The sequence below is a fragment of the Falco peregrinus genome, chromosome 4, assembly GCF_023634155.1.
Source record: "Falco peregrinus isolate bFalPer1 chromosome 4, bFalPer1.pri, whole genome shotgun sequence".
NCBI lineage: Eukaryota > Metazoa > Chordata > Aves > Falconiformes > Falconidae > Falco > Falco peregrinus.
This window is the reverse complement of record NC_073724.1, coordinates 14,998,360-15,020,159: the sequence shown is the minus strand read 5'-3', so window position 1 is coordinate 15,020,159 and position 21,800 is coordinate 14,998,360. Positions and strand designations below refer to the sequence as shown.

Here is a 21,800-nt window from a genome sequence, read left to right as displayed (position 1 = left end):
ACAACAACATTAAGGTCCTGGCTTTCCAAATGAATTAATACAATGAGCAATAATGATAATAATATTGGAGGGCTTAAAATGTTGCTTCTCAGCCCAAATAAACATGAAACAAAACTTTCAAGCTATTCACAAAATGTAATTATTTTTCTCCACTCAAGCTTTTACTTTAAAAAAGTTGTTTCAGGCATTGTAATGCAGAAAAATGGATACTGTTCAAGTGATGTAAGCCAGAGATTCTCCGTGCTAAGTCATCAAAACGCAGAATGAATTTTCTTCTCCACAGAAAACACTTTCATTCTTTTTTTATTATATTAGACAAGAAAAAAAGGACACAATTATTTTAAAGAAACAGATTATACTATCTGCTGTTTGGATATGGAAGTATCTCCACATTCTTAATCCTTGCTTTTCAAAGCAAGAGTAATCTTGGCTAGGCAGTTCTCTAAAATTCATGTAAAAAGTGGCAAGAAATTTCCCAGCTCTACGAGAGGATGTAGCTGATGTGAACTTAACCATTGCTATCTGGTTTATGGTGAGCTGAATCGCTCCTATGCCTCTGCCAGCTTTATGTCACGGGTAAAATACTGGCATGGTGATCAACAGCATCAGAGCTGGATCTGTTGTATATCTAACATTTAGCGAAGCTAATGTCTCCTAATAAACCCTAGATATTTCTACGCTAATAAAAATATGCAAAGATATATAGGTGGATCCGTTATAAAAGCACAGCTAGTACGATTCTGGTTAACTAAATACAATCAAGCAGAAACTTATCTAAGCTTACATGGCCAAGTGATTTGAGTTGCTTAAGTTTTTTTGATACACAGTTTAAGTGGAATTTGCCATTAGGCATCTGTAGGTAAACAGAAGCAGTAATCACTTGTGACTAGATCTGTGATGTTAGGTAAGTAAGCACCGATTTTTTTTGAGAATATTAAATCCTCAGAACTGGGACCAAGTTTTCCAGTCACCTTTTAGGCACCCAGCCATAGCTGCCAGATTTTTTTTCAGAATTTCTCAGTTGATACTTTTCTGAGGGCTTTCATGAGTGGTGTTAGGGAATGGTGAATAGTAGTTCATGTCCTTTCTCTTTCCATCATGTTTTTGTGCATTTTTGAAAATTGTTAAGTGTAGTATTTTTCAAAATAGTATTTTTTCTTTTCATTATAAAACAAGAAAATCATAAAGATCTTCAGTACTTTTGAATTGCAGTAATCTTCAGAGGTTGACCTCTTTCCTTCACCTCTCCTTTCAACTCTCACAATGAAAAAAATAAAGAAAACAATCAGCAACTTAGACAAAAAAACCCACATTATAGACAAATAGAAAATATGTTACTCTGGCTTTTAAAATACTGATATTGTATTATTTCATCAACAAAACATTCATTCTTCTGAGGCATGAGGTATGAGGACTGAGTTGGCTAAAGTAAGGTACCTCCATGCCATATTAGAGATTTGATATTTACACTCTGGTGTAACTGGAATCAGATAAAATAAATCGGGACTTGTTTTTTTTCCTTTTATTTGTTGTTAAATAAAATATTGTATTATTTATTAATTTTCTTATAAAAGGAGAAAAAGAATAAAGACATGAAAACTTTGACTTAATGTAACTCAAGTAACTGTTCCAAGTTAGTGGATGGATAGAACCATAGCTTAAGTGTATTAAAATAACTTGTATTTTATATTACTGGTTTTCCATCAAAGGTTGTCTTCATAAGCTGGTATGTGGGGAGGTAAATATATTTAACAAAAATACGTGAGATACACAGTTCAGCTTAACGTAGCAGTTTCATTTACTTGAGTAAGAGCACTTAAAAGCATTTGTACTGATGAATATTATTGCAATTTTCATATGTAATTAAAGTGTTTGAATATTTTAAAACATTTGCCCAGTACCTCTATTATTTTGAAGGGCAAACACCAGTTGCTTTAGCTTTGTTTTTTTAGCCGCTTCCCATCGGTCCTTTCCAGAACTTAATTCATTTGCAGTTTGGTATGGGCTGCCAGATCACCATATGCATAATTTGTACATACTGTTCATTTTATTTTAGAGCGTACCATTTCAACAACATGGCTTGTGTCTTCATGAGATCCACGACAAAGGGTTATCCAGTTTCCATGTTAGCCAGCCAGAAAAACGGGGCTGTGAAACAATAGTTACTGAGAGTAACTTCTGAACTCAGAGTGTGAGAGAGGGCACAATTCTTCAGTCCTTGTTCAATCTGTTATTGCTTATACAGGAAACATCTTTGTCAAAGAAAAGAGGAAAATACAAAGTCTGAAAGGAATATGCATGTTCTGAACAGTTTCAACTACGTGCGTACAACCTTCTCAAATGCTGTCTTTTCATCGCTGTTGACCCACAAGTGGCAACAGTGTTTTCACAGTGTTTTACCTGCTCTACCAGTACTTTCTCATGTCAATTTGCAAGTAGTGACTCCAGGCTCATTATTTTCTGGACATGCCTTCACACTACCAGGAACGTGACTCATCAGAGCAATGTTTGCAGAAGTACATTTTTCATGTTTGTTTGTGTGAGTGGGATGAAACTGCACAAAATTCACAAGTACAGGATGTGTTCTTGTGACTGAAAACACCAGTATTTTATTCTGGTAAAATAATTAATGTGTTCCTATTGACTTAGCATACACCCCTTTGATTCTTCCATGAAAGGTGTTACAGGGGCTGAAAGTAATATTCATTTCCTGCCACCAAATGTAAGACTCAAAGTGTTACTTCCTGTCGATGGTCAAAAAATGCGCACCCCCACCCCAGAGATGCATATGGGAAAGTGAGCCTCACCCTAGCTCATGCCTCAGAACAGATACAGTGTGCTAGAGGCATGGGCAAAACTCACCAGATGCTGCAAGCATATGATTCCTCCATGAGAGTTTATATGGTACAGCTGTCTTTAAATGTTTTTGTAATTGAAAAGACTGTAGCATCTGGTCCTTCGCTTATTACTCTTAGATCAAATACTCACAATCTGAAGCCTACTTTTAAATAATGCAGGAAAAAAAAAAACCAAAAAAAACCCAAAACAAAAACTTGAGGCGCTAAGGGTACATTTCTTTCCAATGACCTGCTTCAAAATGCTTGTACAAATATAAGTAAACTGTGTAATACAAAAAAAAAAAAAAAAAAAAAAAAAAAAAAAGGCAGCAGAAATCAGCTCCGGTGGGGAATGTGTTATGTAAGCATAAAAATACCTTTATCATTTTATATGTAGGTGGATAAAGTAACAAGCGGTATGTACTCTTGATACCTTTCAGTTATATAAAAAGTATATTAACCTTCCCTTTACATGTGACTGAGTAATTCAACTCCACCTCCAACAGTTGCAGACTTGCTACTGTCATGAACAAACCAGGATACGCTCTATGGCACACCCCGCAGAAACGCTTGCCCTGGACCTGTTTTCCCTCTGATAACACTAGCAGTGTTCCCATTGATTTCAGTTAGTCCTAGATGCTGCTCCTGAAGAAAGGCAGACTTTTCCACTTTCCTACTTCAGATTTATGGAAGAACACCGTTACATGATTATCATTTATTCAGGCAAACCTCCTTTGAAGTCAATTATTGAATAAATAATATCGATTCTTTTTTTAATGTTATTATTTATTTTGTGTGCCTACATAAATTTTGGGATACTAGGTGATTTAATCCTCTGTGAGGGCACCTTCGAAATAGTAGGTAATCTGACATATTACATGAATTGAACTAGGCTGAGTCAAGGATGGAATTTCATTAGTTGTCTATGTAAGGCTGACAAACTCTTTTAGCAGAAGATTTAGTCTGGAAATGAATTTCTGTAAAGCTAGCTAGCTTCTTGACCACATCCTAAGCCTTTCATACCATGACTGGATGCCATAAAGCAAGGCCTTAATTATTTTGATTGAAAAAGGTGGTTTCAGAGCTGTTAGTTTTTTGAGAGGCTGAGACAGCCTTAAAGGAAAATCAAAACATGAGCAACTGTTGTTCTCCCAAGCTCTTCAAAGCACTTTATGTGTAGCATTAAAAAGGGGAATCGTGTAATATCATTTTCACTATCTTTTTGAAAATAATACGTGTCTTGTTACCACATGGCACAGACCTACATGTTTTTACTTCAGCAAGACAAAGACAGAGTTTGTCACTGGAACTGTAGCTTTGTTCATAATTTTTAAATGCATTATTGTAATCATCACAGTGGTCAAAGAAAAAGTTAGGGTACATCAACCATTATTTAACCTTTTTTGGAATGGTCACACAGATTAATTCTGTACTTCAAGAATGTCAGAACCACAATTATATTTTGATTTTGATAGAATTCCTACTAGGTCAAACCCATACTTTTCTGTTGAGATTTCCAGTCAGCAGTTTAGAAGAACATGCGCATGTGTATTAATATGTTTTTTTATGAGTACAAAACCAAATGGTTCATCGATATTACCAAAGTACGGTACCAACAGCTCTCCACTAAACGCTTGCAATTCTGGGAATGACTTCTCTACAAATGTGGTTTTTCTCTTCCAAGACTGATCCAAAGGCAGATTATGTTTTCCTGTCATAACTGGCCTTCCATTTACAGGCACCTTATAGCGATGAACTCCCCTTGACGAAAAAAAAATGAAAAAAGCTCCCCTTTTGCAACGTCTATAACGAAGTGCAGGTACGGGTACCACCCACAGCTGGTAGGTTGACAGGTACATTGGTAGAGGCTCATCTTTTATATTTGGAGAGTGAGAGCATGTTCAGGTTTGGTTGCAGACTGCATGGGAAGAACCAGCAAATACACATCAATACTTTCATGGTTCTTGAGAGACTGATTTCACTGTATGCTGGATTTTTTCCTTTACTTGTACAAAGCATTTTGAATATTGTTTGAATTCTTATAGTTTAAGTACATATGAGCAAATGGCACAATTCAGTGAGTATTAAGCATTGGAAATGACCTGCTAAATCCATACATTATATTATTTAATACAGTCTCAGTTGATTGTATCATACTGAAACTTGTGTCCTCAGGCAACTATGTGTTACCTAACAACAATCGTTTCAACAAATATTCCAAACATGCATTTCTTCTGTTGCTTGTCCAAGACTCCTCATTTTGTAGGTCTCTCATCTACACAATATACTCCCTAAGGTTAAGCATGAAAGAGGTCTCTACTACAGACACCCTTGATTGAAATAGCAGCTAAATTGCTGCAGTAATGAGAAAATTTCCTTTTCCCTAGATAATTCATCTGCGTGGCATTGAGAAATTTTTGAGATAAAGATTCTTCATGAAATAAAAAATTTAAAGATAATTTCTTTACAATCAGAATTTGCTAATGAGCCTACTAAGGAAATGAAAAGCAAGACTTGCTGTTTTAATGGATATATGATCATGCTATATTATGAGATTTACGCTTTCAAAAGAAGAGACGGTTGCCTAAACACTGTGACACGCAGTAGCTTCAGAGAATGCTGCTGTGTTTCTGGAAGAAAGTGGTTAAAAACACACGATGATGAAGTTAACCTACATCTTTCATTGGCTTAAAAAAATAGGTCAAGTAATACATTACTAGCGCTGCTGTAAGCCTGTACACAATCTGTACATTCCAAAGTGAAAGCGGTTTTGCTTAACATTCCTACATCTACTTTCATTCATGGTATCTCCAGGTTAAAATATCTGGCTTTTCACAAATGTGACTCCCTTTTGGTTTTTTTTAAGTGGAAATGTCTGCATTCTTTAATGCTATTAGTCTTTTACCAAAAAAAGGTGCTTGAATACACCATTCATAATTATTTTACCTGAATTTTAGAACTAAAATGTTGGCCTATATTAATACAGACACTATCACGCCATTTAGAAGGGCCTTGGAAACACATTTGCTTCGCTTTTCTCAGTCTTTTAACTTCTGGAAGTCTCACGAAGCGTTCCGTGTGGCATTTGGCAAACACCAAATGCCGAGATAATTTGTTGGCACAGGGGCACACAGAAGATGTGACCAAGGTCACACAGGGCCCGGGCAGCCTGGCCTGCGCGGCCGCGCTCGGGCCTGGCCGCGGGTGCTCTGCCTCGGCGGGATGAGGGCTGAGCGACGGCTGGGCGCGTCAGGCGGCTCCTGCGAGCAGGGGCGCCACCGACCAAAAATGGAGGGCTGGCTCTTCTTGGGAGCCCTACCCAAGGCTGGGGTTTCTCCCAAATAGGATTTATTACCCCGTGGGCAAGCAGCATGGCTTTGGGGAACTGTTTTGCCCTCACTCTCGAACTGCTTCCGCGGAAAGGGGGGGGGGGCAGATCGTGATCCTGGGGTCTCTCCCCCCCACAAGGGTCCGTCCCCTCCCCGCGCCGCCCGACCGGGGGGCTGAGGCCGCGGGGTGGCGAGATGCCGGCAGCCGTGAGGACAGGGCCGGGGGGGGGTGTTGGCAGGGGCCGCCCGGCCCCCCGGGAGCAGCCGCAGGTGCCGGGGCGGCCGCTACCCTCCCCCGGCGGCGCCGCCGTACGCTGTCGGCCGCCGCTGCTCGGCTCTTCCAAAAAATACCAACAACAAAAAAAAAGTTTCCAGCGCGTGTTTTGCGGGGAAAAGGCTGAAAATACAAGCTCTGAAGCGACGAGAAATGGTAACCACTGGAGGAGCCCCCCCCGCTATTCTGAGACCGAACAGAAGGAAAAAGGGAGAAAAAAAAAGGTGTTATTTTTAAGCCACCGCTGTTTTCATTAAATACGGGTCCTCCGGTGCTATCGCTCGTAAGTTTGTTTCCCGGGGGCTCTGCGCCTTCAGTTAGATTAATTAGAGAGGGCAGGAGGCGACGCGAGTTGCGTACGTGCGACGCGTTTAGCGGCAGCCCGGCCCGCAGGCTGCTCCCCCGGGCGGGGTGGGGGGGGTGCGGGGCTGCCCTCCCCCCGCCCGCCCCTCCGCCCGCCCGGGGTTAGAAAAGGGTTAAGAAACTTGGCTGGAGAGATGAATGGCGCGGTGCGGGGAGGGGCCGGGCTGCGCCGCGGCGGGCGAGGTGGAAGGCGGGGAGGATCGCGGCTGCGGGTTAGGCTTTGAAAGTCAGCCTCACAGGCATTGCAGCAGAGCCCCGAGCCGCGGAGGGGCGCGGAGAGGAGCGCAGCGGAGCTCGCCGTGTATGTGCGCGGGGACGGGCGGATGGGCGCGGGGATGGGAGGGGGGCGGGGGCGGCGCGTCCTGCCCTCCAGCCGGGGCACCCGCCCGCCCAGCTCGGCGTGAGGAGCCGCCGCTGCCCGGACCTGCGCGTCGGGACCGGCCGCCGGAGCCCTCGCCGCTGGGCCGGGGCGGCACGCGTGGCCGCCCGCTGCCTGCGCGGGGGCCGCCGCCGGAGCCTCTCCCGGAGGCGAGGCCGGCCGGCGGGCACCAGGCAGCCCGCCCGGGAGGAGCCGCCGCCGCGGCGGGGGGGGTGCGCGGGCCCGCTGCGGGGTGAGTGCGGCGCTCGCCCGCCGGCGGCCGCGCTGGCTGGCGGGGGAAATGGCCGAGCGGGGCGGGCCGGGGCCGCGCTGCCGGGCGGGGAGGCGGCGGCGGGGAACAATGCCGGGGTGAGCCCGGCGCGAGGGTGGCCGCGGCGGCGGGGGCCGTTTCCGGTGGCGGCCGCCCCTCCGGCACCCCCCGCCCCCGGTGCCAGCCGAAAGTTTGTCTGGCCGGGGTGGGTTTGGGGGAGCTGGAGGGACGGAAAAGTTACTCGTCGCTACCCCCGAGACCCGCCACTGTTCTCCCCAGCGCTGGCCGCGAGCCTCGGAGCCCGTTTCGGAGGGACACCCTCCTCCTCCTCCCGGTGTGTGTGCCCGTGAATTATTTAAAGCGCCGCAAGCTCGGTGCGCAGCGGCTGCGGCGGCCGGGGAGGCGCCGGGGGTGCGGGGAGACCCGGCCCCGCCGGCCGCGGCCTCGCTCGCCTCCCGCCGCCCGGCCGCCTCCACAGCAGCTGCGGGCAAGGCCACGCTTCCCTCGCCTCCCCCCCCCGCCGCCCGCCGCGCCCGCCCCACCTCCACCTGCCCGCCGGCAGCCGCCTGCCTCCCCGTTGCCTCTCGGCGGTAGCGCGCCGCTCGGCTCCCTGCTTCCCCCAAAGATGCCTTCTCATCGCTTCGGGTTCCTCAGGGACGTCGCTGTTGCCTTTCTAGACTAAAGGTTACTTTTCCAGACGTGTTTTTGTGTCCCTGAAGCCCGTTAAAGGTGATCCCCCACCCTTTCTCCCTGCGGAGCGTGCTGATGGTGGCTGTGCTTTGTAAGGGGCAGCTGGCGATGAAGTTGGAAGGCAGCGAGACCCAAAGAAACGGCGTGTGGGCAAAATGAGGGGCAGCCTGGTGTAACATGCGAGCAGCCTTGCGCCACCGCTGCCCCCTTCTCTTCCCTCCGTGTTGTGGATCCTGGCGGTCGGTTAGGTTTTTAATTTCAGGAAGAATTCGGCTGAAATGCTTGACACGTGTTGAAGATGTTGAAAAAAATGGTGGGATTTCTGGCTCTGGGATTCTGGTGGTGTTAGGAAAGCTGAAGTGGAAGTTGTCCCCTTCTGCCTCATCTCTCTGGAATCTGGAGACTGTATTATTCCTTGTTTTATTTTGAGGGGACCTGCCTGCAGTGTCTAACAGCTCACAGGCTGATTAGAATTTAACTGAGTCATGGCACTATAAATGTTCAGAGATACTGTAAAGCTTTATTTAACAAAGAGTGCGAATCCAGCCTACGAAGACCCGTGGGGAAGAAGCAGTCGCTTGTGGAAAGGGGGTGGTGTATCCCTGAGCGAGCGGTAGAAAACATCTTTCTTTCATATCGAAACGCGATTTACTGCTTCTAGGGCTGACTGAACACACTAAAAAGTGACATGGCAAGATGCTGTGTGACAAAAGCTTTCTGAGCTGAGCATATCTTGTGGTTAAAAGTCTGATTTAATGGCATCTGCGTAATTGTCGCTATACGGGCAGCAAAAGTTGACATCTCGGAGGGCAAAAGTATCGTCTGGAGTGATGTTCAGGCAGTTTTGGGGCTTCTGCTGTCTGGGACAACTGTCCTCACAAACTTGTGGTCGAGAAGTTGGACTTATGTTATCGATGGTCTCTCAAGATAGCGTTGACGTTGACTCCAAAGCAAGACAGTGAGTTTGTCATGAGTGAAATGAGTACGTAAGGGCATGCGTTTCCCGTGGAGTGGGATGGGAGAGGTAAGGAGTAGTGATTGCGTGTTTCAGGTAGGGGTGAAATCTGACCTCCTGTTGGACCTGCCTACGGTTCTGAGCTACCCAGTGAGCAAGAGCTGTCAGTCGTTTTCAGGTTTCCATAGACCATGCATGCACAGAATACAGGATGCTGTGAAATGCCAAACTGTACTGGATGGATTTTTATTTTTTTTCTCCCCTCTGTTAGTCTTGTGGTAGAAAATTGCCAGATGAAAACATGCCCTTCCTCTCTGCTGCCTGTGCTTGTTTCTTTTTCGAAAGTGAAAGACATGCTAACCAAAATTTATTATACCCATAAAAACTATGTTGATGAAGAAGTAAAAGTGAACTAATATTTTTATATTGTAAACTTAAATGGGTGACTTCAGCACTGGCTGTATCACCAGCAGTGTTTGATAGCTGTGTTTGGGGCGAATCTGTTCTGTAAAAGGCGTCAAGGAGAATTTTTTTTCTCTTTTTTTCTTTTTTTCTGAAGTGATTCACTAAAGGTTATAAAACTCAAACATGAATTAACTTTACGGTGATCATATTTGCCTGTAGGTTTTACTTAATGTGGGATTGGTTTAAAAGAATTGACAAAGGTTTGCTTGCTTAAAGCTTATTTTGTCTTTTCAGGGCTAACTTTATTTTTCTGGCTTTGAACACTGGCAGAAGGTTTCTGTAATACCAACTGTATTATTGTTAGCAGTAAGAGCACTGTTAATTTTACCAGTGACAGTGTGGGACATAACTATATTAAAAGATCAACTATGTTTTGCGTTGTGCCGAGCACATGTATAAACTTGCCCAAGGCAAAGCCAGGGAGTTGCATTTCCCACAGTCAGCTGTCTTGCTCAAGGGTTGTGCTTGAAACCTCCTTGCAGGGCTATCGGAGAAGGCACAAGGGCTGTAAAATTTTGTTAATTTTTAGAACAGCTTTTCAGGATTTGCCTGAACCTCAAAACCCAAATGGTTTGCGTTTTTTTTTCCTGTATGTGAAGGTATGGGGAGTGGAGGGGGTCCAGAAGGGGGACTGGGGAGAGCGTGGGGTTTCCAGAAGGGGGACTGGGGAGAGCGTGGGGTTTCCAGAAGGGGGACTGGGGAGAGCGTGGGGTTTCCAGCTGGGCACCTGGCAGGGGGGGCACAAGCCCCTTTGCTAGTGGGGCTTTGGTGGCCGAGCTGCCACGTGTGGGGGGTCCTTGAGGCAGGGGGGCCTGAGCTCAGCCTGGCTGATCTTCCACCTGCTGGGTGACACGTGCTGAGCGATGGGCTGGGTGACAGAGCAATAGGTGGGATAAATAGGATACCTATCCTACGGATTAAAAAAGGATAAATACCCTTTTGGGACAAGAAGTGCAAATCTTGAAGTATAAATCATTACTGCTCAGCGGGGGTTTAATGACAAGCAAGTGGAAAGATAATGTAGGTAGGGAATGAAGCCTGAGCAGAAGGAAAAGGTATGAAAGAGTATGCGCAAATGTACAAAAAAGATTTAAAAAAAAGCCTGTAAACTTGAAAGTCTGCCTAAGCAGCCTGAAACTAAAGACAAAAAGGTTAATGGTAACAGCACTTGTGGTTTGCTCTTTCTTCCTGCCAGCAGGCCAAAACGATAAGAACAGTCACCGTCTGCGCTGTGCTGGCCGGCCTGTGGCAGGCCTGGGGAAAGTTACGGGGAGAGTATTTAAAAGGCTTTTGGCATTGCTTTTGGATATTGCGGCCTTAGGGATTTACTAGTTGCATTTGAAAATACCGGATCAGTAAATAGCGCGCTGTGGTGGGCAGGCAGGACTTCGGGTGGACAGCTGTGATCGCGTAAAAACTTCCTGGGAGTTCTCCGTTGGGAAGATCTGCCTCAGAAGAAGCAGGCAGAGGGATTCTTTCAGTAAAGATGAATGCCTGTGCTTTAGTGTTTCTGGATTATTTATTTCAAATACTTAGAAGTGTTAACGGACCTATTTAGCACTTGAAAGAATTAATTTGGTAATTTATTTGGCTGTCTGTTGCAGGTCACTTGGCTTGATGGTTGAAGAAGGAGAATAGGAACTAAGACTCATGTAAATAAATATTCATGTGCAGAAAGGGGAAGGAGCAGTTGCTAGCCATCTTACGTTGGGTCAGACCCCTCCTGGCACAGTCTTCTCTTACTGAAATTGTTACTGGAGCTCGCTGCTCCTGTTTAATTGCCTGTCTTGAGAGAAACTCTCTTTTCATACCACTTATTTCTAAATAGCAGGTCTTTAGCAGAGGAAAACCGATTTTGCTTATAGACAAAATCAGATTAAAAGCAGACACTACAGACCTTCTGTTAGTCACTGGTTTAAGAGGTTGAATTTAGTGTAGGAAAGAATCTCAGTGTTGGGGAAGACTTCTGATGGACTGCTCTTCCCCCTTGCGAAAAAGTAAGTTGAGGGAGTCATCATGAGAGGTCAGGCACTAGATATAACATGTTCCAGTCTTGACCTAAACTATTACTTGAAAACAAACAAGGGAGTATTTGATTTGCCCCAAGAAGCACTTTAATGAATTCTGTGTAGAAACGTGCCTAAGCAGTACGTCTCGCTCACAGAACAGTATTTTTGTTCTTCGTGGTGCTAGGCTGATTATGCTGCTCCAGTGCTGACTTTTTCACAGCAAACTAAAAGTCGTGGCTACGAGTTTTCTCCTTCTCTGTGCCACACCCCACTATGAAAATGGAGTGGGGAAGGAAATTGGAAAGGCTTTTTCAGTGATACAGAAGGCAGGGCTTACCTCAGAGGTAGAAAGAAATGATCGTTCTTGGCCCAGGAGATTGGTCTGTTGGTATTGTTCATGGCATCACCTATCCCACTTTCAGCAATTTATAATACGAAACAAATCAACATTTAGAAAAAAATCTATAAGGTGTGCAAAACAAGTGATCCAGATCTGATGTTTCTGGGAATAAAGTAGTATTCTGGAAAAGATTTTAAAAATTCTTCTATTATTTTTGAAACATCATTGAAGAAATACGGCATTTCCCCCAAAAATAACAAATTCTTTTGTTCTCTTTTCTCTGAACTGTTACAAGCCTTTTGTAGTCACTTGGAACAATGCAAAAAAGACTGTTTAATGGTGACCTAAAGGAAATCTTGTCTATACAGTGAACCTTGATAGGAATAGAATGTGGGGTGGTGGTGTTTGGTGTGTCCATTCCCTCTCCTTGTGCCCCCCCACCCCCCTGGTAGAAAGTGTTTTGTCTGCATCTATTATATAGAACAGAAATACTGAAATCAATTTTTTCTCAAATTAGGGTGGATTGAAAAGGTGTATATATATATATTTTTTTTTTCCTGAGTGCTACTTCCTTCTGCAGGAAGGGGGGTCCTCTTGTCCCATTTCTCCTTTGGTCACAAAAGATTCCACATCCAGCTTATTTGCCCTTTCAGTGAAACAGGGTTGGGAAGGCTTTGAACTATGTTTATTACCACCTTTGTCACTGTACCCATCATTTCTCGTTATTTTGACCGCAGTGGTAGCTTTGGATTTATCCCCAGCCTGGAATCCAAATGTTGAGGATTGGCTACTGTTCTGTGGTGCAAATTGATTATTTTTTTTTTTCTTCCTTCCCCGACGAATGTAGGGGAAGGATTTGAAATTGTATATGCAGGTAGTATTTCAGGGTATTTACTTACTTTTCAACTTAATTGGATACATTACTTTTGTTGGGGTTTTATGCTGGCAGTAGTCCAGCATGATTCTGTTATTTCATGTACCTGACAGCTTTGAATAGGTCTTTTTTTGGATGATGACCTGTCTGTTGACACCTGTATTGGTTTTTTTCTTTTCTTTTTTTTCTTCTTTTTTTCCCCAGGGAGCACACTGCAGAGTTAGATGTTTTCTCTAAGCTGGCTTTAACCCAAGTGGTTTTGCAGAAGGGGGAACTGCTGAGAGCCCCCACTGCCCCTCTCCCCTTTGCATACTCTCTTTGGGGTCCTCTCTGCTAGAGAAATTCTGTGTTTAAAAAGCTTTTGTATGTCGTGGGTTTTGTGAGAACAGAAGCTTAAAGGTGTGGAAAAGAAAGGAGCTCTTCCTCTGCCAGGTAAGGGGAGGGGAAAGTTCAGCCAGACAGGGGAGAAAGTCTGTGTTGTGAGTGTGTGTTTTGTTTGTTTGTTTTTTAGTATTTTATTGTTATGTTTGACTCTTTATGCGTGATAAACTTGCTGCTTGGGTGGTAACTGACTGACAGAAAATTTAATATAATCTTTAATAATGACGCTAGTCACAAGAACAAGGCTGAAATAATACAATTCATGGTGATCTAGGCTAGCTGTAAGTTTGCATCTTTTAGCAAAAGTTGATTTAGGAATAACAGAGAAGTGCTGAGTAGAATTTTTATGGTGATGCTTGTGGTGGGTAACGTACTCTAACTATAGTATTATATACTATTTAATCCCTAAATATCTTAAGAGCAAATATTATAATTTCTACTGGTTTAGTTTTTTCTAACTAATTTTGTGGTGTTCAGCATTACATTCACCAGTTATACTATGCTCTCTTACTTGTGTGTTTATATATTTAAATTAATAGGGGCTCTTTACAAAATAAGATTTTGACATTCATTAAGTCGAAGTATCAGTAATTTCTGAATAGGAAGGAAGGCTTTTGTATGACAGCTGTTTTTTGAATGATAGGAAGCAAAAGAAGACTATGGCTTTGAATCAGTTGAACATGGATTTTGTTCTTGCAGAAATACTGTCCACTTAGTACAAGTCTAGACAACACAATTTGCTTTCTGCTTGTTTTACTGATGGTTCTGTTCAGAAGCTTTTGATTTCTGAAGTTGAGAGTTAGATCTTTCATCTGAAATAAAAATGTTGTTTGCAGATCTTGCTAGCTAAAACAAAGTCTTGCTTTACAACAGCAATTAAGAGAGTAGGTAGAGAGACAATGGATAGGAAAAATTGGTACGTGGACTTTCATAGGGCGATTTCTGCTGTTCTTTTCAGATCAAACATGGAATTGTTGAGGAAGAAAATTAATGCATCCTTGGACTCCTGAAGGAAGAGCTTTCCTGATGGGACCACTTTCAAGGTAAATAATTTGTTGGGGTTATTTACCTTGTCTGTTTGGTTTGGGGTTTCTTCTTCATATTGCCAAATCTGTCAGACAACTGTCTGCTATGTGTAAGTCTTCTAGGATTGTAATATGTTTTAAGTGATAAATTTTCAAGTTAATCCCTCTATTTTGCTGTAAGACTTTTCTTTAATTATTTATTTAGTGTATGCTGATTAAAGAGAAATAATTATTTCAGTAGCGTTTTTGAACTTTTTGTATGGAATTCACTGGTAAGTCATGAAGATTTAGCCTACTTGTTTGGGAGGTGGCTGCTAAATAGAGAAGAACTTGATTTACATGTAATTTCAGAGTGAAAGAGAAGATTAAATAAAACTTACTGTTACCATTTCTCTTTTTTTTTTTTTTTTTTTTTTAAATAGATCCAAATTGAGCTTCTGTGGCAAGGGACTGTCACAGTGAAATCATTACTAGATATTACATTACAATGGCTTGTAGACATTTAGCACCGCTGTCATTTTGTTTGGATCTGCTCCCTTGGTTCCCATTTCCTAAATCCTATTTTTCTTTGATACTGGGGAATAATTCCCTGAGTGTTGTCCAGTGATTGCTTATGTATATGCACTTTGCTTTGTGAGTAATTTCATTCACTTGAGTAGCCCCACTGTACTCGGTGGGCCTAGATGCATGCCTAAGAACTTGAGAATGCTGATGAGCATAAAGAATACAATTTGGGCGTGTAATGGTTGACAAGCAGTTGTTGTTTTGTTTCTGGTCTCTCTTAGGACTCATTTGCATTGCCTCCAGTGGCAACGTTTGAGCATTAGTAGGGAAGGTCCAGAAGCTGTAAGCAGTCATACCAAATCCCAGCCTGCAAAACTTCTCACATATTAGTTCTAATGACACAGATTGCAGATGCAAGGATGTATTTTTCTTTTTTTTTATTAATCCATGTGTTGCTTGACGGCATGTGGCTGCAGCATTAGTCTGTGTACTGCTGTTTGAGCATCTCTGGTACAGTAGAATATGGCAAAGTAAAATCATTAGGAAATACATGCACTTTTTAAATTGAGGAGCTTTGCATTTATCCAATCAGTGTTTTGGAAGCAAAGGGAAATCAAGATGAGGGATTCATTCCTCGGGTCCCTCCTAATGTTTCCTATTTGAGTCCTCAGAAAAAGATGGCATTGCTGTAGTGCTGCTTAGTTGTCTGAGCAATTGTATTTACAGGAAGATTAATTGTATTACTTGCTGGTCTCAGAATCAGTAAGATATACACTTTGGAATTAAAACATTATTAATTAATCAGCTATTTAAAACTTGAGAATTGTGCTCAGCAGCAGATGGTCACTTATACAGCCTTAACTGAACTTCATAGGCATTTGCTTTTGTGGCAGTCAGGGTTTTTTAAGTCCTTCACATCTTCAAAAATAAAGTGATTCAAAGCTTTGTTTTAAGATTGTCACCTCTGTTTAAAAGCAGTTCTACTTAGAGTTGCGGAAGTGTAAACTGTAAATAAGGGTCTTACACCAGACATTGAGCTGGTCAGTTAGGTGGTTAAGCTAAAGATTTGAGAAAATTTGTTTGTGTATACGTGGTTGGCAACCCTGACACAGTTTGCATAGGTTTTTCCATTGCTAACCAACATTATAGAGCAGTTACGTGCTATGTCTTGATTTTTTTTGTCGGGGAGGGAACAGATTTGTTTATTGGTTGTAAGAACTAATTGTAAATACCTGTGTTGGTATACACATTTGCTTTGCATACCACTGTGAATAGCTTTAGGGTGAAGTGCAGTAGAGTTCTGTCTTGATCAGAGGTTTGGTTTTGTCACTGGAATTAGATTTCTTGTTTTAAGTCGCACTTCTGGACCATTAAGATGGTCTTTATCTAAAAGAGTACTGCTTTGCAAATAACTGTTGATCTTGATCATACTGTGTAACCTTCGTAAAGTAAGAGACACAAGAGGGGAAGGCAGTCATGCCAAGTTGAGCTTCCATCAAGGGAAAAGTCTGTAGCAGTAAGATAAAATTGATAAATTATGCTCTCTTCACTGTTCAGGTCTGAGAAACTTCAAAAGATGCAACTCATGAGAAGATACACTTACTATTAGTTTTTAATTCTCAGCTGCGATTGTCTTGTCAAAGAACAAGGTTGTGACTCAGCGTGAGCCAGGTTGGCTGAGGCAGCCTTTAATTGAGGAGGAATTGGACACTGTAAACCAATTATGCCTTATTTTTAATGATAGGTTTGAGAGAACAGCAAATGACTGTTGTATGATCTTGGCTGATAATATGTGCTTTTCTTGTTGGATAAAAACCTGAAAGCCTGAGGATATGAAGTTGCAAACTGAAGTTTCACTCCCTTCTCCCCCCTTCCCCATCCCTTCTTTCCTCCTCTGAAGAGGGAAAAGTAGGCTATGCAAGTGGAAGAAACCCCACTTTTTCTTTTTTTTTTTTTTTTTTTCCCTGTGAAACTGCTTGGCTTTTGGATGTATTTTGTCTTTGGGGACCAACTTAGTGCTTCCATTTTGTTAGCCTAAGAAGCTTGGTAAAGAGATTGCAGTGTAGAGAAATGTCCCTCATTCTTTCTGTAGCTTGGCATTTAATATTTTACAGCAAACTTAAGTTTAACATATTTGAACTTGTACTAGATAGGGTTAATAGGCTAGAACAAAAGGTCAAAGCATAAGGCATTAGGCTTAATTAAGGGAGAGCAGGAGTGGCGGGAGTATGTGACAGTTAAATGGGTTTCCCACAGACTAATGTCTGTTACAGTGCAACCATGCCTCAACTTAAGTGGGTTATTTTGTGCAAAGGGCAGCAGTGATTAGCAGTTTGACATGCCAGACATTTCTGGCCAATCCCATCTGTTTTGGAGGTTAAAAAGCATACCTTTATGAGCTGATAGATTGATTTGTGTGCCCGTCTTGTACAGATTAGAAGTCCAAGGCCGATGCTGTAAATGCCAGTTACAGAATATTGTACTTTCTTAGTTGCTCTTTGTTTAAACTGTCAGCTGTGTTGTAATGGGGCTAACAGCTATAAAAGTGACCGTGCAACATGAAGAACGTGGCAGGGCTGCTGCGGCAAGTGTTTTGAACCAGAAAGGTCTGGGAGGAGCACTTCCTCCTTCATCAGGTTTGTTTTGAACTTGAGCCTGTAGGCTTTGGTCATTTTGCAGTGCTTTGCTTGGAAAGGGAATCTAGCTTAATGTGCTCCTGTGTAAGGCTCTTGCCTCTTCTTTACAGCAGTTGCTGTTCATGTGCTTGTCTAGAGGTTACCTGCCTTGGCACGAGCAGTTTTCCAGTTTGGGGCATGGTTGGCTAAAGGAGAATGTCAGTATTTCAAAGGTTTCCGTATTTATCTTGACTTCATTACGCTCTCTGCGTTGTTCCCACTCCGCTGCTGAACTGAGATGATACCTATGCGTTTTGTTGGTTTTTTCCTTGGTAGCTGTTACTCTCTGGATAGTTTTTCTGATTGTATCATGAGGTTGCCTTATAAGTCTAAAATAAAATAGGTAGCACAATTAAGTCTTGACTGTGTTTCTCGTCATCTTTATGACTTTGTAAAGTCAAAGCTACATTACTATTAATATAAGACTATTAATAAATCGTTGATGCAATAAAACTGTTTTTGATAATGTTCAAGGTTCATACATAGTTGAAGGTGATTATCCTATTTTAAAATCAAGTAGAGGTCAGACTGTATTGTAAGATAACTGACTGTGGCCCAAATGATATGTGATAGCTTCAAGACCAATGATGGTCTTCCTTGCTTTTTAAATACATACATGATTTTGAGTTAAATTGTTAACTATAAATGTACTTTGTGGTAACATACAGATTACTTCCTTTTGTATTTCCTGAAAAGCAGTGAGATATGTGCTCACTTAAAAGTAACGCTTAAAGCTCTCATTTTTGAAAGACATTAAGTTTTCCCTGTGTTCCCTCTCTCCTCCATTCAAGCAGTGACACTTGTAGCTAAATATAACTGAGAAATAAAATGGCATGAAATTAACATTCGGCGCCTTGCATTTAACATTCCTACCTTAACTTTTTAAATTACGTATGTCTAAAATTTCTTGGTTTTTCTCCTTGCAAACATGATTATCTTTTCCTTGCTCTGTTTAAAAGAAAATAAAAATAAAAACTGAAGATAGTAATGAATTGATATTCATACTATAAAGTCTGTTCCATGTACCTTAGCTGTACTTCTGCTCTAACGGCTGTGGCCTGTTCCTGAAGAGATTTACTAATTTGTGATTTATGAGTAAATTCTCTTCACCTTATCTAGCTCTGTAAGAGCCACCTTAGTTTTTTCTTTTGTTCTTGTGAAAGTCTCTTCCTTTTACTTCTGTTTGAAATGCTTAGAAATATTTTCGGTGTCCTTTAGGATGAGCAAGGCAACATCATTATCTTGCAGTTTATTTAGTAACATGGAGCTGAAATGGGCATATGCAGCATCATGTTCTCTATGGAATAATATCTATTTAAATGATTTGGATCTAATACATATTTACATGAAAAAACATCTTGCCCTTCTCTGTGGGGAGAGAAGGTGAACAAGCATAAATTTTATAATACTCATTGCTTCTGTTGCACTAAATCATACTTAAATTGCAGGAGGCTGTTGGCTTGAGAGTTGTGGAAAAAGTGCTTGGCTAGTAAAGTGAGGGTGCGGGGAGATTTATCTAGTTTAATACTAAGAAAATGTTGTCAGCTGTAGTGCGTTGATGTGGGATTGCCTAAGTCCAAAAGCTGTACTTTAGATTTTTGTATATGCATATCTGTAATATTTTTGTGGTTATAATACACAAAATATAATCCTGAAACGATCCATTAGTGCAGTGTGCATGCATGCTTTATTTTGGCTAATTTGATTACTATTGATCATACCTGAGCCATTATCTAATATCTTGGGAATGGGATGGACACTGCGTCTGCTTTTCTGCTGTTTCAGGGCAGAACGTACTTAATGAAGCCTCTTGCAACAGTCATTGTCAACATCTTTGTAATTGCTGCTTGAGCGTAACTAGCATTTCCTGCTCCGAGCATGGCACAGACAATGGCATAATGAAGGTTTTCAGGTAGCATGATGAAGATTGTACTTGGGACTAAACGCAGGATGTTTTCTCCTCTTATCTTAAGGATATAGTCTAGTCTTGTTGATGACAGTGGAAGTCTGGGCAGTGACTTTTTTATTAGGCTTGGGCTTCTCTCCTAGTCTGCGCAATTCATGAAGTACAGCGCTGTAGAGTCAGTATGGTGGTTTCTCTTCTACTGTTCCACTTTCCTCATTGGATAAATCTCAGCAAAACTCTGCAGTTCAGTATTACTGAATGTAACAGCGCTGTACCAAATATTCTGTAGTTGTCAGTGTTATCGGCTGCATTTTTAAAACGTATCTCTCCTTTTGTATTGTGCCTTTCAGTCAGAATATAAAATGTTTGCATAGGATATTCATACAGCTTGATTGGCCATTAGGCATTAAAACCCATTCTAAAGTGTCCAATGTTTTCAACTTTGAGTAGCCTTCAGAAAAAGAAAGGATGCAGTTGGTCTTCGGTGTTCCATGTAAATGATGAAAAGGTGAGCAGTGGGCTGGTGTACCTGACCCTTTGTAAACTGGGTAGAAAGGATGCCTCATCATGCTTCTGTGAACGGGCGGACTATGGATTTCTCCTTATTTTAGATTTCCATACTCTCTGACCTTGTAGTTGTTGACTTTGGTCTGGAACAATTTCAAAGTCATGTAAATGAATGTAATTAAGGTATTGCTTATCATCTTGGAGAGTTCACAGAGATGCTTATTGGCTAGAAAGGTTTGTTTACTTAATATGGAAGGTTAATATAAGGTTAAATTTTACTGTGTAAAATGGCTTCATAATGTTTTTATTTAGCAGCTGAAGAAAATAGTGTTTGAAAAGGCAAATAATAGTTTTATTTGACCTCCATGTGTTTCCTGTAGCTTGCATTATTGGGAAACTGTATCTTCATTGCATAGTCTTATTACAGTTTTCCTTTCTCTCCTTTCTAGGAAGGGAACCTCTCAGAACTATTTGTAGGCCTTTGTGAAGGAAAGGAGCTACATTAAGGAAGGAAGTGCAGAAATAATTAACAGTAATTGCTATAAGTAGTCCATCCACTTCCACTTAAGTCTTTTGTTCTCTCTCCCTCTTTTTGCCAGAATGGGATTCATGCTTTGTTCTTTGGTGTTTCTTTTGTCTTTATGCCCACTGCTGCCGAAATAAGGTGAAAAAGCAGCCTGAAACAGGGAAGAGCATCAAGCTACTGGCTTCTGCCTTCATTTCTCAGGCAGTAGAAAGAACAGGGCCAAGCCTACCATTTTCTAGTCTGTAGCCCTCAGCTTTGTTGGAATATAGTTACTTATGGAAAAAATTGCTTGCCTGAGTGTTGGGTTTTTTTCCGTTCACTCTGGAGATTTTGTAGTCATCAAAAAGGTGAGTACATGAGAAGCATCATGCAAAAAATGAAAGCAAACCAACCAACTTATTTCTTACACCTTTTTCATCTCCTGCTTGTGGCCATTTTTCTAGAAATGCAGCTCCCAGCCGGAGAAGCAGACATCCCCGGTGGGTGATGGTGTCCAATTCTGCCAGTCTTGTACTGGGCTGAGTTTGGTGGGGAAGAACAAAGCTATGTGAAAATTGGAAACAACTCCTAATGCACAGCACTTTCTGGAATCATTTGGGCAACAAGAGCTGCTGGCTGTGTTGGCGTTGGTTTGCAGAGTACTTGCTTCTGCCATTTTTCTTCATGTAACAAGTGGTACATGGATGGGCTCCTCACTGTTCGAGGTAGCTAACTTCTTTCTGCTTACTATAATTTTATGTGCTAAATTAAGCAACAATGAGAATATCCTTTAAAGGCTGAGTAATTGAATGAATAGCCTTATCTGAATATTTCTAGCTTGTGGAGATACCCAAGAGCAGGGGTCCTCAAACTTTTTAACCAGGGGGCCGGCGCGCGGGTGAAGTGGCAGGCAGTCATCTGCGGCTGCTTGGTTTCCCCCCCAGCCCCTGGCGGCGGGGGGGGTGGGGGGGGTTTCTGTAAACACCGGCGGCTGGATTGAGGACCCTGGGGGGCTGTATCCAGCCCGCGGGGCGTAGTTTGAGGACCCCTGCCCAAGAGCATCATTCCCTCCCATTTTTGGAAGAACTGAAGGCTTCAGGTTCTAGTCTCTGCTTCCTAAATGTGCAGCTAGGGCAATAGCTTGATTTTTTTTTTTTTTTTTTTTTCCTTGAATTCATAACAAGCATTACTTGAAGTAATCTAAAGGTGCTTCTAGATGAGAGATAAACAAAATCTCTCATGGATGAGATATGAGAAGGAATGTAAGAAGCTAAACTTCAAAACTAGAATGTAATGATCTAAAAGTGGTGGGGAGGAGGAATGCCACAGCTAAGTGTGAAATCTTTCACCTTTGAAATTGGAAGAAATGGTGCTGTTGACTTCAGTAAAGCCAATAATTTCATCTGAACTCCAAGATGCTATGTTGAAGTCTGTGAAATTCACTCCCTGATAATGGAGATGTTGTGTATGGTTATGGGGTGGAAAGGCAAAACGAGCTGAACAGTGTTCTTTATCTGTTACTTCAGGCTGTA

The 21,800-nt window shown here is 42.1% G+C and overlaps 1 protein-coding gene across 9 annotated transcripts in view; it reads left to right on the top strand.

Annotated features, from left to right (window-relative positions):
* The first annotated feature begins 6,397 nt into the window (after positions 1–6,397).
* NRIP1 (nuclear receptor interacting protein 1) overlaps positions 6,398–21,800 on the top strand; it is an 80,556-nt gene continuing 65,153 nt past the window's right edge. For 3 of the 9 annotated variants that reach the window (XM_055801604.1, XM_055801601.1, XM_055801603.1), the window contains exons 1-2: positions 6,943–7,104; positions 14,105–14,189. The gene's annotated coding sequence lies outside the window, so the exon portion shown is untranslated. Of the gene's footprint in view, positions 7,105–7,183; positions 7,415–14,104; positions 14,190–20,732; positions 21,231–21,800 lie in introns of those variants that run through there. The other 6 variants (XR_008746809.1, XR_008746807.1, XR_008746808.1 and 3 more) reach the window with 6 other exon arrangements.